This window comes from Rhinolophus hipposideros (genome assembly GCF_964194185.1).
Source record: "Rhinolophus hipposideros genome assembly, chromosome: 8".
In the NCBI taxonomy this organism is placed as follows: Eukaryota; Metazoa; Chordata; class Mammalia; order Chiroptera; family Rhinolophidae; genus Rhinolophus; species Rhinolophus hipposideros.
Genome location: NC_138054.1, coordinates 44,566,428 through 44,581,818, shown reverse-complemented (window position 1 = coordinate 44,581,818; position 15,391 = coordinate 44,566,428). Strand labels below are relative to the sequence as shown.

Here is a 15,391-nt window from a genome sequence, read left to right as displayed (position 1 = left end):
GAAAAGTTAAATCTTAATTGATAAGTCAAAGACAGAAAACCTCTCTCCCCTTCTCTCACTAGTGTGCCTGACATGCTCAGACCTTATTTACCTCTGCATTCAGATGTTATTTAATCTTTTCCAGAATGTTTTACTGCCTTAAACTGCTTGTTTTCCTCATTCTCAGGATGTGGGGTGGAGAGCCGGGAGGAATTTATATAAAAATAGAAAACATAGATCTTTCTTCAAGACATTATAGTTGAGTTGGAGATATGTTTGATATTAAAAATAGTGTCTATATTTAACAATATAGCATTGTGAACTTCAAAATTTGTTAAGAAGGTAACACACATCAAGTGTTTTTAACACACACACATGCACACACACACACAGCAAAACACAAAAGATGAAAAGCAAAATCAACAAGGGGACACAGGGAAACTCTGGGAGGTATTGGCTATATCTATAAGCTTGATTGTGGTGATGCTGTCATTGGTATTTGTATTATGTCCAAACTTGTCAAATTGCACATATTAAATATGTACAGTTCTTTGTATATCAATCATACTTCAATAAATCTATTTTTAAAAGGTAAAAGACTAATTTAAGTACCCTAAAAAAAAATCAAATCGAAGTTAGGTAGGATTGGCTTGACATGCTAGGTAAATAGGATCTTAAATTAATCTGTTTTGTTAAGAACCACCAGGAAAACCTCTATTAACCACATTAAATTGGCATTTCTAAGAAATCCTGGAACATCCTGCTTACAACTAAGATCTTTTTGTTAACAGCCACTAGAAGCAGACCCCATTTCTCTTCCCAGTTTTATTTTCTTAATAACACTATGAGAAACTGACATACTATATATTTAAATCATTTATGTACTGTCCAGACTCCTATTACTAGAATTAAAATTCAGTGATGTCTCAATGTTGTTGTTGTTTTCATTACTGGTATATCTGTATTGCCTAAAACAGTGACTGGCACATTGTAGGAGCTCAACAAATAGTTATTAAGTGAATCATAAATTAATGGCTCTGCTGGATGAACATGGGACATTTGTTGAAATGTACCAATGTGAATGACTATTAAGATATCTTCAGTTTAAGTCCATGAGAGTCCTAGAGAAGTTTACAGTGTCACTGGAAAGATAAGACTAAATAATCAGTAAATATCATAAAACACTATACAACGAGTTGCTCCATTATTTGGCACTAATTACACTTGTGAATTCTTAGAGAGTCGGAAGATTAATTAAGACTGCTTTAGTATTAGGGGAGAGTTCCAGTAAAGGATATGAGCTGAGGATTTCCATGAAGCACGGTAGTATCAGAATAAAGGAAAGCATTTCATTTGAAGAAAAAAATGAAGAGACAGAATGCAAGGGGGAATGCACACACATTCTTCTATACCAACTTGATTTACCACTTAGAGGGTTTTCAGGAAAACAATTTTTAAAAAGACCTTATGCAGACATAGAACGAGAACACCAATTAGATTAAGGCCCATTTAAAGACGATATTAGGCCTACTTTTATTCTTTTACGGTTAGATTTACAGGCCACACATTTATATGGATTGGTATTTCTGTCCTTGAGTAACAATTAATATTGCTTATATACAGAGGGTGCCAAAAAATATATACACATTTTAAGAAAGGAAAAACTATTAAAATTGTAATACTCAATATATACCCATAACAAAGATGAATACAAGTCATGTTTGACTTCTGCAATTAATTACAAGCTGTGCTCAAAGTGGTTACGATCAGCATCCAGACACTTCTGATTACTGGGAACTAATGCTTGAGCAACATTGACCAAAGTGTCTACTTGTATACATTTTTGGGGCACCCCCAGTATTTACATACATTCACACATCAAATGCTATTTTCAACTTGCAATTTCTAAGAAATATCATATGGCCAAATATATTACATCCTTTGACCTTTAGAAAGGTTGAGCTGCAGAGTCCACATAAAATCTATCTTATTTTTAAAGAGGATCAGAATAAAATCATCACCAAATACAAACACAAAACTCCTGAGAAATATGAGATTTCTGTGAGCATTATAATTATCTCGTTGTAGCCCTTTTGCATCACAAAATTTTGTTGCCAGGAAATGAATTGCAAGTTCAACTTCTTCAGCTTAGAAGTAAATCTGTGAGCATCCTTAGAAGTCCTTGTGAGTATTATTTAGGGACTTTCAGTCATACTTAGGAGCTCTATGTCCTGGAAACATTTATGCACATAGACATGCAAGACATGGCAAGCCATTCTGCAAAGTCAGTACAGTATAAAAGTTTTGATGAGCATGATGATATATGAGCCATTGCCAGAAGTTACAGCAAAAGATGTCAACACATCACCCCTTTCAGAAAACCATACCTAAAAATGCTGTCACTGAATTCTATGGCAGAGACCTTGACAATTACTGAGGAGCATAATATATTCTTTGGGAATCTGTCAAGTGAAGAAGGAGCAGAGACCAGAAATTAAGTGAGGTGTCAGCCTCAGAGTTCTGGTGGAGAAAGTCAAGACATGAGACAACCTATCATGAGAGAATATCAGTATTAGTATTTAGTATTAGTATTAGTATTTAGGAGCAGAAAATAGAAAATGTTTGAGACAGAGGCTCATTTAACTACTAGTCAATCTAGGTAAAAAATTTGCCTGAAATGTGTGTGAAGTTGATAAGTGACACCTTATGATGAAACTAATTCACTTGGACACTGAGTTTAAACCTGATCTTGGTCGTCCATGTGGCCTCTAGTCTTTACTTTTCATTTCCAGTTCTTCCACCTGCCCTCCTGATTCACCATTTTTCCTTCCATAATTCAAAGGTACTGTTTTATATTAAAATCTTTAAATAAATGACTGTTGTGTGCAGAAAAGTACCTGCATAATTTGTGTGAACAGCTTTCACCTACCTCTCTAGCCATTCCAGCTAACACTTTTCTCTTCCATGCCATCCCCAGGTAATTCCCAAATGCATCAACTGTTTACTTGTGACACAAGGAACCACACTATTTTCTCCCTCAAAGTATTCCTTCCTCCCCACTGCTGTCCCTCATTAACCACACGTAGGTCCTCTTCACCTTTAAAAGGACGTTTTAGATGTCATTATTCTTGGAAATTTTCCTGAGACCCTATACACAAAGAATTAATTGTTCCTTCCTCTGTTATACTTTGTGTATGTTTTTTATTTGAATTTACCTCACTCCGTAATTTAATTTCTATGCATCCCTATTTATTTCACTAGATTGTGACACCCTTGAAATCGGGGACTATCTTGTTTATCTCTCTATGTGGAGTGGCTAACACAATTCCCAACATACGTGATGGTGCTCAATAAATGTTTGGCAGGTGAATACCGTTATGCAGAAGCATTGTTTTGAAATATATAGTGTGTATTTATATTGCATTACATACATTAGGGACCCTACATAGAATGGGATCTTCACCTTATACTGGGGTCTTGTTAAATAGTGTAACTGAATGCTGGCAAACATAGAAATGGCATTGTAATAAGTAAGGAGTAACCACTAAAATCAGTGTTCTTTTGTGGTAATGATTATTTCATGTCAAGTTTTGAGCTACCCTCCAGCTTCAGACTGGTATAGCCAACTGCATGCTGGACTTAGCTATGATATATTCAACAAACACCCCCAAACATAATATATCTAAAAACCAAATTCATCATCCATCCCAAAATGCTTTTCCTCCATTGTCCAGTTCTCTGTTAATGTTACTATCATCCACACAGGCATTGAACACAAACATTCATTCTTTCCTCTGACTCCCCTATGCAGTCAGTCATCCAATCCTGCCAAATAGACCTTGTAAATATAGTCAACTCTGTTTTCTTCTCACCATTCCCATACAATTTTAATTTAGTCTTTCTTTTTTTCAGACTCCTTAAATCACCTCCTAATGGTGTCCCCAGCCCCATTAATTGCCGCAACCATTCACAAACCCATCTTCCACAAGGAGCTTTATCACTCTTTCTAAATTGCAAATGTGGTTAGGTTACTCTCCTTCTTAAGATATTTCAGTTGATCTAGGATAGAATGTAGGTTCTCTAACAGAGCACTACAAGTCCCCACAATTGACCTCCATCTACACTTGCATGTCATCTGCCCACCTCACAAAGATGATTAGCACTTTTTAACCGTATGGTCTAGAAACTGAAGAGTTGCCTCAAATATTTAATGCTGTTTCACCATCTCCGTGATTATGTTATTTTCTCAGCCTAAATCACCTTTCATACACCTCTTTCACCTGGTTCAATCTTACTCATCATTCAAAACTCAGTTTATTATCAAAAACATTTGACAATTACATTAAAGTATTTATGTACTCTTAATTTCAAGCTATTAAATATTTTAAGCATGAAAGAAATAATAGGACACAACAATATGCTTACCATGCGATTAAAATATTAGCATTTATTATAGATATCACACTCTAGTTGTTTTTCAAGTAGATAAAACATTACAGAAACTTGTAACTTCTCATCCTCCTCCCTTCCCACTTCCTCCCTCTCAGAGTTAGTGTGTTCAAAATTTCAGTGAAGTGCTAATTAATACATTGTACATGTTGTTCTGCAAGTTTTTCATTCGACGTTATATTTCTGAAATTTGTCCTTAATGATCAATGTGCATGGATCTAATTGTACCAGCAAAGTACCAAGTTTCTGCTGCTTCATATCTCTGCCAGCTCTTGGGGTTAGTGGATATTTTAAATGTTGGCCAATCAAATGGAAGGATAGCTGGGTATTTTAGTTTATATTTCCCTAATCATTAGAGGAGTTGGAAATTTCTCATTTCTTCTTATTGGCAAGTATAGAGTATATTGCTCTATTAATTGTCTTTCTTGGCCTATTTTTATTTTGGATTGTTTATCAGTTATGGATGTTCTTGGTGATTATGTGTTGTGGACACTAGTCCCTTGGTTAAATGGGTTACAAATATTATCTCTGAGTTTGTGGCTTATCTTTTCACTTTGGACAAGATACCGTTTGCCATCAAGAAGTTGTCATCTATATGTACTAAAATGTATCACTTTTCTTTTTATAGTTTGCATTTTTATAGCTTATTTAAGAAATTCTTTTCTAATATCATATATTGTCTATATATTCTAGTTTTTCTTTTTACACTTGGGCCTTTAATTCACTTGCAGGTAAGTTGCTAGTTTAAGTTTATAGATTGTATTCTTTTTTAAAAAAGCATTGTATCTAAATTTAATTGATTCATAGAAACATTACTAATTTTTATATCTTGATCTTTTATTCAGCCCCAGTGCTAATTTTAAGTTCTAATATATAACTAGTAGATTCTTTTGAATTTTTCTGTATAAAATCATATCATCTGCATATGACAATTCATTTTTCTTTCCCATCCTTATACATTTATACATTTAAATCTTCTTGAGTCTTCTTTTTATAAGTTAATTTTCTAGGAAATCATCTAGTGCATCATCCAAACGGTCAATTTTATTGTCAAACATTGTGCTTAGGCTTCTCTTATGCATTGTATAAATATCTACCATATCTGTGACTGTTTCTTCCTTTGTCTTCCTAATGTTAATTGTGCTATCCATTTTTAACATTTTTATCATTCATCATGCCAGAGGTTTTTCTACTTTACTAATCTTTTAAATAATACTCTTTTGGCTTATTAGTCTCTCTATTGGTTGGTTGGTTGGTTTGCTGGTTGATTGGTTGGTTGATTTTCTAGTCATTAATTTCTACTTTATTACTTTCTACTGTGGCTGTTTTTATTATGCCTCTTCTACTTCCTTAGGGTTTACTCAATTGTTTTTTAGTTTTCCAATATGTTTATGTATCTTTTAGTTCATCATATTTTTATTGAAATATGTTGCAGACTACATGGTCTAGATGATACTAATTTCTCATTTATTGACTTTCACATTCTGGCCAAGTATGGTCAATTTTTTAAATATACTTTATTTCTCGTGATATAAATACATATTCTCTGATTATTGGGCATAGGCTAGGGATCTACTAATTATATACTTTATTCTCCATTACATTAATAACCTTTCATTACGACAAATACTGTTTCTTAATGATTTTTGCATACTTGGAACATTGAAAGCACCCAATGCTTGGAACATTTACCTAGTTGGAATATTGAACACACATAATGAACTGAGAAGAAATGAACTGGAAAATGAGATCCCAACCTCTTGTGTTCAATAAAGATTCTATTCTTTCATAAAGATTCTACTTTTTCTCTTTAAAAATAAGTACTTTAACCTTGAACATTATTAAGACATTTTCTAGTCAATTTTTTGAAATGTGGATACATATGTGTGTGTGTGCATATACACACACATACAGAGGGTGCCATAAAAATGTATATACATTTTAAGAAAAGTAAAAACTGTATTAAAATTGTAATACTCAGTATATACTGATAACAAAAGATGAACACAAGTCATGTGTATACTTTTTTTTGGCACCCCAGGTATATATATATGGGAGAGGTAAATAAATATCCATGCTGCTTGTAAATTACCTTTCCTCTCTGAGTCCTTCTGATCCCAAATTTACATGCAGCAATCAGTAGATAAATACCAGTTTTCATATCAATAGGTCTTTTATCCTTTATTCCTCAGATCTTAATTCAACAGTAAAATAAAAACCTCCTGTCCATCAGAGATGTATACGTTTTATATAGTGTGATCTCTGAATAGCATCTGCCTGTTTATAAAGCTGATTCATGGTCATAATGGAGTAAATTGTTTTATATGATAAAGCCAGGTAATGAATGATAAGGTTCAATTAGGCAGTGATTCAGTTTTAAGTATGATTGTTGATTTGTCAAAGCTTCAGAGAGACTATGACACTATAATTTAAGGACTTTGATGAAAATGAATTAATGTGAAAGCCCTTTCTAATTCTGCAGCAATTAAGTGATTTTCCTCTCATCCTCTAAAACTTATTTCTATACAAGAATGGATTTAAAAAGCATCATAGTGGCAAAAATTACTGTTGTTAGTTGTAATGAAATGCAATCAGAGTTGAAGGCATTATTATATGTTTTACCAGCTTGCCAATTATTCCTCCCCTTCCCCAAACGCATGCAAAACACTAAAGACAAACAGTATCTTCTCAACTTTCAATGAAGAGAGAGACTTTCCCTCAAACACACTAGAAAAGGCAGATGTGAGTAACCAGTTAAATGATAAAAATCTTTAAACGTTTGAGCACATTAAGAGAACAATAGACTCTGGTACTATATATGCATATATAAATTCATAGGGTGTCTTATGTGAGTTGGGGAAAAAATGTTACCATGCATTTGTTCTCAAGAGCAATAAATATGCTCTTTGGTGTTGGGCAAATGATTATGCCATTTGTTTAGAGTAAAGCTTATTATGCTTCCTTATTAAATGCCTGACTTTCAACACTCTTAATGAGTTATTTATCTGAAAAACCACTAGCACTTCCCTCACTATAAGACTACTTTCCCTTTCTCCAGAATCTGTTTCTATCCAAGATTATAGTGCTAAACTGATTGGCTCCTTCTATTTCTGTTAAAGAATATGAGGGCAACAAAAACTAAGTCTGCCCTCCTGCCACCTTCTCAGCTTGATGACAGACCTTTTACCTCTTTCTAATGCCATCATCATTAAATAAAATCAACAAATATTGCATATGTGTGTTACCAACACTTAGTTCCTCGGGGATAGAATTTACAATCAGGTAATATATCTAATTATAAGGCAGAAAGGAACTTTTCCCACCCCCTCTTCTTCCTGAAGTGTGTGTTGGGCTTTCATTTTTCTACAGTCACAGCAGAGCATTTTCTGAGCTGAGTGATTAAGCTGTCTTCTGTGTCCTTGTAAATCCTGGAAAATTGTAAGAGTACAAAATTGAACTGGTAATGAAACATTGTGAGCATACTCCCTCCCAGTTTCAGTATAAACCGTTTGAAAGCTAGAACTGCTGCACCTTACACTGTTTATAACAGCCTCTGTCACAGTACAGGTCCAGTAAGTGCTCAATAAAGGGGTTGATTGATAACAAAGGAAAAAATTATTAGTCAAATATGAAGATTATTAAACAGTTCATTTCACATAATAGTGACTGAATACATATTTTGTTAAAGCAGGGGGAGAGTAGGGAAGGGAATCAGGTGTCATTTTAATTCATTTTGACTAAGTCAGATTCATTCCTTTGTGAATGAACTCATTGGTCAAGGTCATAAAGACTTTTCAAAATTGTCTCTAGACGTGTCCCTCAGGCAGAATCAGTAGCGTAAGTCTCTCAAATTATTGATTACCTGCATTTGCTTTTTCTCTTTATAATGCCACTAAAATAGGCAGAGTCTTGCAGGAGATCTTTAATTCTTCTTGCTTAGGTTCTGAATTCTTGGCTTTCTTCACTAGAGTGGTTAGAAGTAAAAAAAAAAACATTTCAGTCTGTTTGTTCTTTCTCTCTCTCCCCCACTCTCTGAGTTAGCTGACCTGTTTTTCCCAAATTTACTAACCCAATGGCTGAAATCTCCCTCTAATCCGTACTTCCTATTTAATAGATATTGCCCCATTTACCGAATATCCTTGGGAAATGTGGGTTTATACACAAAATAATTTAACAAAATTAAATTACAGTTTATTCTTTTTTAACATAAAAGTTTTTACCGTGTTTGAATCATTCTGAATGATTATTCAAAAAAGTTTCATATCACATTATTAAACGTTTCATATCACAATATTATGAGTGTAATTAATGCAATTTAACTTTCTCAAGTGGACTTGGGTTCCTCATGGATTGCATTATTGAACTTTTTATTAAATATGTGTGGCTGCTTGCCTCTGCACAAAATAAGAACAGTAGACTTGAAGAGTCCTGGTGTTAACTTCATAGTTTTCCCATCACCACATCTATTATCAGACCATCAGTTATAGTTTCTTCATATGGACATCCTGACTATTTTAAGTAGCCGCGTCTTCCTATTTGTTCCGTCTTATAGCTATCTGTCGAACTATATATAAAGAATAAAAAGATTCTGAGCTAGGCTTATGATGCTGATTGGTGGTATATTAAATTCAGAAGTAAAAAACTTTATTACCTGAGCATTACACTCAAAGTTCCAGAAAATTGATACTCTGTGAAGTTTGACCAAAGGTAATTATAGAACAAATGCAGTTTACAATGCCCCTGTAAGAATGCTACGTGGTCAATCTTGAGTACGCATTAAACTCAAAGTTCCAGAATGTTGGTTGTTTGTATTTGACCTGGAGATTATATAGGGAACAAATGCAATGTATAGTACTCTATTATAAATGTTGCATGGCCAATCTTGGGTAGCTAAAACTTATACCCCAAAGTAGTTTAAATCCTAGATTTGATGGAGGCAGTTTAATATAGGTAAAATATGATAGTATTTGGAATAAGGTTGGCCTGGTTTCAAATCCTGGCTAGCCTCTGAGCCTCAGTTTCTTCAGTGGTTAAATGAGAATAATAAACCACATTATAAAACTGTTGTGAAGACAAAATAAAGCAAAGTGCTTATAATATTTTCTCAATAAATTCCATTCTTTCTGCTCATAAATCTAATTCAATTTATCAGATACACAAATAACCACCTGCCTAATCAAAACTGAAAAAAAATATATGAAAGTTGGTATTGGAATTAAAATATCACATAAAATATTAAAATCTCATAGATTTCCCTTTTTATATACAAGATATAACATTATGATTTTTGTCTTTTATCAGCATATGGCACTTCTATCACAGAGTAATTTGGGCTGATGATATCTATGAAATTCAGAAAAACAAACATTTCAAAATACATTATCCATAACTATTATCATGTGTACTGATTTATATAAAGATTTATAAGTAATAAACAAAAGGTAATACATTTGCGAGAACACTAAAAAGTTTAAAATTTGGTATTTATAAAAAGTTTTTTATATTATATTTGTATGGAAACAGACAGTTACCTTTTTCATGTAAAAAATGTAATTTCAATCTAAAGCCTCTGTACTAAAATTAAATATGTCTTTCCATTTTGTGAAGTTATGTTCATTGCTTCAAGGTATTGATGCAAAAATATAATTCAATGCAAATTAACAAACACTTGCCAAGTTACCATTGTTTTCCTAGGTCTGAGCTAGATAATGTCAGGAATATCAAGAAATTGAATGTCAAAGGACAAATCTCACTCTATTTCCATCCTCCTATCTTTCCAGAACACTTTCTCTTATAAAAATCCAACCATCCTTTGACCCCACCAGAACCACCAGTCTATTAATACCACTGCCTTCTCAGGAATTCTTTCATCCTTGCTGTTTTCTCTGCCCTTTTGGCACAGCTCAAATTCCATTGTCAATCGTCAAATAACCCCCTTGACACCCTTGCTCCTCTCCTGTCACTGTGTATGCTCAGTAAAATTCCAATCCTGGTTGAACCCAACTCTCTACCTATTGCTGAAAGGATCTGGAAAAAACAATTACATTGACATAACTTGAAATTCATTACAGAAATTCTAAAGTACAACCTTAATGCTTCCCAGCAATCATGTAATATTTCCTTTATCTAATGACTCTCCTCTTCTGGTGACTATTTCACATGTTTTCCTCTGCCTTGAACCCTTCCACACCTCCTCTGCCATCTTCATGGCTTTCAATCCTATTCCACTGAATATATTAAGGCTCTCAGAAGATAACTTCTACAGGCTGTTAACCATCATATCTACCCATCTACATGCATCTGCACCCATAGTCTCTGATTCCTGCCTGTTAGTGTAGTTGAACTACCCCTGTTCCTCTCTGAAACCAATTTCTTCACTAGATAACCACCCTTTATTGCCTATCCACAGATATCACTCTAGCAGCTTTCTTCAGACTCTACTATTAATGCATCATCAAGATTTTCCTCTCCGCTTGTTTGTTTTAATAGGCATACACACCTGCTATTATTTTTTCCATTCTAAAGAAAACTTGGTTCCTCTTCCCTTTGACACGCAGATATCTGTGCCCTTTTCTCTCTCTCACCTTCTTCACATCTTTTAAATGCCATCTTTCCAATCATTGAGGCTTACCCTAATCACCCTAGTTAAATTTGAAGTTGCCAGCATTTCTTTTTTTAATTTATTTTTTTATTTTTTATTATTAATTTTAGGTGTACAAAACACCATAGTGATGAGACATTTATACCCCTCACAAAGTGATAATCCCCACAAGTGTACTACCCATCTGATATCATACATAGCTATTACAACACCATTAATTATAATATATTCCCTATACTGTACTTTACATTCAGTGACTATATTTTTTTTTAGTTGTAGTTGACATTCAGTATTATTTTATATTAGTTTTAGGTGTACAGCATAGTGGTTAGGCATTTATAATTTATGAAGTGATTCCCCCCCAATAAGTCCAGTAACCATCTGACACTATGCATAGTTTTTACAATATTATTGACTATATTTCCCATACTATATTTCACATCCCTGTGACTATATTGTAACTTGTAATTTGTACTTCCTAATCCTTTCCCCTTCTCACCCATCCCCCCAACACCCCTCCCTTCTAACAAACATTAGTTTGTTCTCTGTATCTATGAGTCTATTTATGTTTTGTTTGTTCATTTATTCAGTTCTTTAGATTCCACATATAAGTGAGATCATATGGTATCTGTCTTTCTCAGTATGACTTGCTTCACTTAGCATAATGCCGCCTAGATCCATCCATATTGTTGCAAATGGTAAAATTTCTTTTTTTTCTATGGCAGAGTAATACATACATACAGATAGATAGATAGATAGATAGATAGATAGATAGATAGATAGATAGATAGATAGATAGATGGATAGAAGTAGATAGATAGATATAGATAGATATAATATACATATACTTACATTATGTATACATATGTATACATATAATTAATATATATTAAATATACCGGGGGTGCCAAAAAAATGTATACAAAAGGACACTTTGCTCAAGCAGTAGTTCACCATAATCAGAAGTATCTGGACACTGATGGCAACCACTTTGAGCATGCTTGTTACTGCAGAAGTCAAATATGACTTGTATTCATTTTTTATTATCATTATATATTATTACAATTTTAATAGTTTTCATTTCTTAAAATTTGTATACATTTTTTGGATGTGTGTGTGTGTGTGTGTGTGTGTGTGTGTGTGTGTGTGTATAATCAATTTCTTTATTCAGTTATCTATTGATGGTCAATTCAGTTGTTTCCATATCTTGGCTATTGTGAATAACATTGAAGTAAACATAAGGGTGCGTACATCTTTTCAAATTAGTGTTTTGGATTTCTTTGGATCAATACCCAGGAGTGGTATTGCTGGGTCATACCCAGGTATTTTTGATCCATCTTTGATAGAATTTAAATGTATTTACATGGATAATATTCTTACTGAGGATTTAGATGAGAGAGTAGATAGGGACGGTAAATATTATAACACATTAAATAAATATATTCAGACAATTAATTAATTCAGAATATGAGATTGAAAAACAGAGTATATGTTATAGAAATGTCTTACACTCAGGTTTGCCTTTCAAGGATCTTTCATTTATGATCATGAGGGTCAGTGTTGCTATTGCTGTTGTTAGGCTCTATATTTGATAATGAGAAGATTGTTTGGTACATTTAGATTCCACACTTATGTATTGCATTGGTAAAAAACATTTGCTTTTATACTTGAATACCAATTTAAAGCCTAACACAAGATTTTAACAATGCTTTAGTTTGATTTTTATTTTTACATCAGTAATCTTTTTTATAATTAAAATTGAAAACTATATTAATTATCAACTTAAAATCCTTCTATCAAGACTCAATTGTCTGCATTAGTAATAAACAGGTTAATCCACATAAAAACAATTAACTGAATATACTGAAATGTAATCTTAGCCATGACTTCTTTTTCCCATGCTAAGCAGAAAAGATTCATAAATTTTTTTATTTTTTTTATTTTTTTAAATTTATTAGTTTCAGGTGTACAAGACAAGGTAATACTTACACGTTCATCATTTATATCCCTCACACTGTGAACCCCTTTCCCCCCATCCACTATCCCTCCGACCTCGCACCGAGCCATCACATTATATATATAAAATTATAGTTGGATATTTGATTGATTTTGGAATTCTCTCCTCTCCCTTCTTCTGCACACCAGTGAGATGGTCTAATGGAGATAGTAGGAAAGAGAAAAAGAATGAAAACCCCACAAAGTGCATCAGTTTTTGAATAATTAAAGTTGAGCAGGAATTTGTTCAAACAGTTTTTCAAAAAGGGAAAAGACAAAGAAACAATCAGATAAAGTATTCTATTACATATTTTCTTCTTCAAGATGTTAATATTTTGTTAATACAATTATGAATAATTCCATTGCATTAAAAGCTTTTGTTTCTAAGATATTTTAAGTTCAGAATACAGAAATATTATTTTTCATTTGACAGAATTTTTGTGGACATATTACAAATAAATTTGTGGTATAGTTGCTGAAGTAAACACATTGGGAAAAATATTACCACAGTGTCCTAATTTGGATGATAAACATTTATTGATGCCATCTACTATTTGTGAATAGGACAATTGTCCACTTTTTAGGTAAATATACCACTTTACCTATAGATCACAAAACTTTCTGTGTAATTATTTTAGAGTACAGCCCTTATTTGTTGTTCAGCCAGATTTGAATCTTGTCTAAATACAATAAACTTGAATCTCCAGGGATTCCCAAAATAAATGAACTTGTGATGCCCTTAGAAGATAATTCCTTGTGGAGCTCTGTTAGAAAGACTCTGAGATGTCTCAACTAAAAAACAGGGGTTAGAACTTGAATTGCATGGCCTACAAATGCTTGATCCTTTTTCCTACAGTAATCACAAGTAAAGGCCGGAATAAGATATATTGTTAAAGTAAAGGATATTTATCCCCCTATTTCTGGAAAAATAAATTTGAAAATCAATACAAAGTCCATCTTATAAAATGTGTATGTATGTGTGCATTTGTATATATATGTATATTGTATATAATATATAATATATATTATATATAATATAGAAAGAGAGAGAGAGAGAAACAGAGAGAGATACATAAAACCTTTTTATAAATTGAAAACACTGTGCTCAGAGGACTAGAAACCAATCTCAAAGACTGGTTAATAAAAATGTGGGTTATATAATAAAATCTAAAATAATTTTAGTAGTATGTAAGCATAATGGAGTAAATATGAACAAGAATATGGGGTTAAAAAATGAATTAAATCCCACCTGCATCCATTTCCATCTATAAACACTTATTTTAGATATTTAAATAAGTCTCCTAATCCTTGTGAATGTGTGTTTCGTCATCCATAAAATGAAAGTAATATTGCCTAATATATCTTCCTCACAAGGTTATTAAGAAAATTAAATTATTTTACACACAGGCATAGAGAAGTGTAAATTAACTTTTCTCTTATTAATACATGAGTTTTATCTAGTATTTATAAGGTATTTATTAAGCTCCAGACATGATACTAAGTTCTTTACATTCAAACCATCTAATACTCAGAAAAACCTTTTGAATTAGGCAAGGAATGAGTGAGTGACACTTGAATATTATAATGTCTGCCTAAGATGGCTAGTTGGGCGAAAATACTGGAATTCGGTCACTCTTCCAACCTCTGCCTTTAACTATGCCATGTTTAGATTGAACTACAAATTGAGGTTATACTCTAAGTATTTTTCCTAAACTCTAGGGCCCATATATTGGTCCATATGGAAAAATTTCCCTGTCACCTATTTTTCCAAATTTGTTCCAACTTTCATAAACAAATTAAGATAGCTATAAAAACATCAGCAAAAATATACAAGTATTGCTGAGCATAAACTTGTTATATATTTGCATGTTGTTGATTCCCTTGTTGACTGATACCCTCTGCTTCTATTTATTTCTGGTAATTATAGGTAACATCTATACAGCATTTTCTGCCAATTACTTTATCTCTTTCAATCCTCACTGCAACACTCTGATGATACCATTTATATGATCACCATTTTTCAGTAGGAAGCTAAGACATTGAGCATTTAAGTGACTTGCCTAGAGTTACTCAACCAGTGAGTGGTAAAATTGGGATTCCATCCTAATCCAATGGACACTGCTCTGGACATTTTTAAGTTTCAGCTGTAAACAGTGTAATACAAGTTTTTAAACAAATACTGTGTTAGCATTTCCACCACAGCAGGGAATTCCATTTTCAGTAGAACACAAAGAGATACAGTATTTTCCTTAAAATCGTATTTTAATTGGCTTCTGCTCCCATGACTTGTTTTATGCATAATTTAAGGAAATATCATCCTAATGCAGACATAAGGCATCAGGCCTACCCGTGTGTAATGAGCCCAGA

General features: G+C 33.0%; 1 protein-coding gene across 9 annotated transcripts in view; it reads left to right on the top strand.

Moving 5' to 3' along the window:
- The window catches only part of LRRC7 (leucine rich repeat containing 7), a 467,042-nt gene that overhangs the window by 207,032 nt on the left and 244,619 nt on the right, over positions 1-15,391 (top strand). The gene's annotated exons all lie outside the window — the stretch shown is intronic.